This window comes from Pezoporus wallicus, unplaced genomic scaffold (genome assembly GCF_028554395.1).
Source record: "Pezoporus wallicus isolate ANWC-B61680 ecotype Strahan unplaced genomic scaffold, APGP_CSIRO_Pwel_v1 contig_8791, whole genome shotgun sequence".
NCBI classification, from domain to species: Eukaryota; Metazoa; Chordata; class Aves; order Psittaciformes; family Psittacidae; genus Pezoporus; species Pezoporus wallicus.
The window spans coordinates 1,498,731-1,502,890 of record NW_026635603.1 but is presented as its reverse complement, the minus strand read 5'-3'; the positions used below and the strand labels follow the sequence as shown (position 1 = coordinate 1,502,890).

The following is a 4,160-nucleotide window of genomic DNA, read 5'->3' as shown; positions in this document are numbered from 1 at the left end:
GAGGAGAACAGACCGGTTGCAGTTTGTGAAGTCCTGCAGGGTTTCTTATTTGCAAAGAAGCTTTGTATTGCACTCGGTTAGGGTTGTTGAAAGTTGCTGGAAAACATTGAACAGCTGAAAGTGAAATGTGGCAGCTTAGGGGAAAAAATAACAGTTCATGATTATCAGTCTCTTGATAACGGAGAGCTTCAGTAAGATTTACATGTACCATTTCAACCTTTCTGCCACAAAACGATCTGGTTTCTATTTTTAGAGCTGTTTTGGTTCTATGAAATACAGTAAAACCCACCCTGCATCATTGGATTAGCAAGATTTATGAAGTTTCCTGGTTTTTTTTTTTCCACCCTGTATCAAGAAAAAAGACTGAAATTGCAAAGCACAAATGAAGAATTAAATGATCTCATTGCTCTACAACTAAGAGTGGGTGGTGTTGAAAACTGCTGTCCTAATAACACAGGACAAGACTGACAGCAATAAGAAAAGGGCTAGAAAGAAAACACAGCTAGAAATAAACCATCCCCTGCATCAGAGCACTCCTTAATAGGTAGGAAAACATGCCCCTATTCCTACAGAAATAGATTATACAGAACAGCATCATTTTGTGTACAACACCTACTTCAAAATGGCCCAAGAAGCTGTAAAGCCTAAAACAAGAAAACAACTAAGCTTGTGTCCATATTCCACAAAAATCCAAATTTCATTCTAATACTATAGCATGAGAGCAGTTATAAGTATATACTAAAATATATTTATTGAAGAATTCGATAAATATTCTAATACTAAAATATACAGAAGAATCCAAAGAAACAGATTTAACTTAAAGGCTTAACTAAGTCCCAAAGACCTCCAGGAGGGCTTAGGTCTGTATTTAAGAGATTACTTGAATAGGACCAATTAATTTTAGTTGAAGGCATGCAAAGCTGAAGCTTTACAAGACTTACAGTACTGATGGGAAGAGGCTGTCGCCACCAAATCTGCACCCCAAATGCACTTAATGTTTTGCTGTCTGAGCACTAAACAACTAAAATATTAAGAGTTTGAGAGATGATATTCTAAGCAGTCAATCAAAGAATTATTGCAGATGGTGGTAGGGCCACCTGTTATCACAAGCTGCCTAGTATGTGCCTTCACATTACCTTATTTTCCACTGCCTCCAACTTTATCAAGATATAGACCTTTTTTTCTATATCAATGTCATATTTCTTTGCAATCAATGAAGACGTCTCGGTCATCACCAAGATGAGATTCCGAAGTGTACTTTTGGCCCAGGTTGAGGTTGCCCATAATTTTGTTGAATAACCTAATTGCTTCCAAAGTAAAGCCTGAGACTGGGATTTGCCACAGACTACCACAGTGAGGGGTATCCCCACAAACCTGGTCAGGCCCTGAGCCTGGTGAAAAGCAAATCACAGGCCCAAGAAACCCGTGTCTGAAAGAGAAGGGCAGGATTTTCTGGCATTCAGCTGCACTGGCACATTCCTCAGCCCTTCGCTGCATACAGCACAGCCACAGGCTTTGTTGCAATGCACAATAAAAGGGATTGAATTTACACATCATTTGATCTCATTCTTTTCATTCTGATATTCCCTAGTGCTTGGGTGCTTCAAGTCCCTTTAGGATGAAGGACATGAAGCCATCCACAAAGCCTTCATACGAAAGTACCACCTAAGCTCCTCTAAGTATTTGCATTTCAACTAAAAACAACACAAAATAAGCATAAGAAATAGTCCACAAAGAGGAAAAAAAAAATCAGTTTCCTTTTCCTGTAACAGCCAAAGGAGCTACACATTAGGATAGCCCCATTAGGATAGTTGTGTTACAAGCACGGGCTCCGTGTTAGAGGTGCTTCCACAGGTCCCATAAGCACAAGCAGTGCCAGGACATTGCTGTGGCTCACTACTGGGAATACGCAGTGCTTTTACACATTTAAAGTAATACTTGGTGCTACTTATTTATAGCTCCACCATCAGGTGTTGTTGGAAGAGGTGCTATGTAAAGACCCAATTCAAATTAACTGTTAGGCTCACTTTAAAAGCAAGTCTTCACTTTAAAACAGGACTAAAGTCTTGATAGCATCCAAATCTTGCAACGTGACTAATCTTAAGCAGCAGAAATCCTATGAGATCTGGTATTTAGCAAGATTTCTCATCCACATGCCTTCCAGCTTGAGAAGCAATTCAGAACCAGAGCGATGGGCACGCATCCAGCTTTAAAGATACAACACGGACTAATCTCTATTTTAATCCCCCCTTCTCTCCTGCTGAGTATTTTAAAACACAAGTTTTTGGCTTTGAAGTTTCTGACTTTATCACTCAAAATTTGGAGCTGATACCTCTTGGTTCAGTTGAGAATGAAGCCATTAATGGCCTTACCTGGCAGTTACCTTTCCCTGCTCTCTGACTTGCATGAAGAACAAGGCACTGTTCTGCCCACCCAGTGTGGATCAGCACTGCTGGCAGCTGGTGGAGGACAGAGATTGCTGTTCCTTAGGGGCCATGCCCCTCTGGGATATCCCTCTCTCCAGCTATGGCCTCCAGAGTCCTCTTCTCACTGCACCGGAACATCTCAGAAACCCTCTTAACCTGTGTTTGCTCAGGTGGAAGCAGTGATTCGAGCACTGGGGCCACCAGGTCAAACCATGGACATCATTGACATTCAGACACCGGTTAAAAGAACAGCGCTGACTTCTCTATGCTGGCGTTCCATATTCCAGCTTGAGGCTGATGGAACAGCTTTAACTACCCTTCAATACAGTGTAATAGCAGCTTGTTTAGATTGCGTTAGGTTGCAATGGGGATTAGGTTTTTCTACACGATGCAGGACACAAAAGGACTTTAAAACCTGTTGAAGCCTCTGAGCTTTTCTGCAATGCAGTAGATTAAGTTGCAGAGGAGCACGAGAGTCCCAAGGATGTGTCAGTGATTCAGCGCACCAAGCTCTGAGCAAACATGCCCAGCGGATGATGCATCCCAGCGATCTGACAACAACCCTGCTTGTGCAGCACCAAATTGCCCTGGGCTGGCTTCCCTGTTTTATCCGTCAGCCCTCTGCAAACCAGCAGTAGGGAGATAAGCTTGCTTCTCCTGACACCATCCAGATGCCAAACATCAGCATCCCTCTGCGTGGGGCAGCATGTAGCCCATGTGGGCAGCAGCCTGCCTCAGATTCATCCCCTGAGCAGCACCAGTTGCAGTGAAAGGTGGTGGGAGCAAGCAGGGCAGGGGTGGGAAGCAAATCCGTGACACTTGTGCTGTGCCATCAGGAACATAAAACAGGATATTTCAGTTGGAAGGGACCTACAGTGATCATCTGGCCCAACTGCCTGACCAAACCAACCACCTGACATACAAAATACTAAGCAGCAGCCTTATTTCTGGTATTTCCTCCCTTTTAAGTCTCAAAACTTGCAAACAAACTTACTCAAAGTATAAGTTTGCATGAGTAATTTATTAGATTATTTGCAGCCTTTCTCAGTGCTGGAGGGTGAACATGATGTCCTTACATCCTGATGCTTATAAATAATTCAGGGCACAGCAGAACGCTTTAATGAAAACTACTGCATCCTTTTCCAGAGCTGGTTTCCAACCCTTTCCAGGACAGCTGCACAAGATAACGCAGAAATGAAAAGCAAATCATGCTGATCCATCTTCCATGGCTTGCCAACTGCTGCCAGTGCAGAAGCATGCATGGTGCTGGCAGGGAAGGCAGAGCCTCAGCTCTCAGAAACCAGGTCTGCACAGTGCCAGTGCCTGCAGCCAGGGCTCAGGAAGGACCACTTCCTATCCCAGCCAAAAGGATGCAGGGATTCATGGGTTTGGACAATGGGAAGAAGCCAGTGGTGTGATGGGGAGGTTGCTGCACCCCAAGTTTGGGGGGGGGGGGAGGAAGGCACAGCATGGCCGAGCTAGAGATGCTGGTACCCCATAGGCACCTCTATCCCTCTTGATAGTTAGGTGCACCCACACCTCCCCTGCACCATGATAGCAGAGGTAGCAATGGGCACTGAGGGAAGCAGTTGGCTGTGATCAAAGCAGCAAGCTGGTGGGCAGCAGTTTCAACAAGCTGACTTACCAAGGAAGCCCTAGAAAGGGCCAGTGGTGAGGCACCAGTGTCAAAAGCGCTGGCTCCCCCACTTGCACACTTCTCTTGCTTTTCCATGT

General features: G+C 44.5%; 1 long non-coding RNA gene across 1 annotated transcript; it reads right to left on the bottom strand.

Moving 5' to 3' along the window:
* Positions 1-3,428: 3,428 nt before the first annotated feature.
* Positions 3,429-3,878, bottom strand: LOC130592562 (uncharacterized). Its single transcript, XR_008970573.1, has 2 exons — positions 3,774-3,878; positions 3,429-3,600 (listed from the first exon to the last, which is right to left on the bottom strand). It is a non-coding gene; the product is annotated as an uncharacterized LOC130592562 (long non-coding RNA).
* Positions 3,879-4,160: the final 282 nt, after the last annotated feature.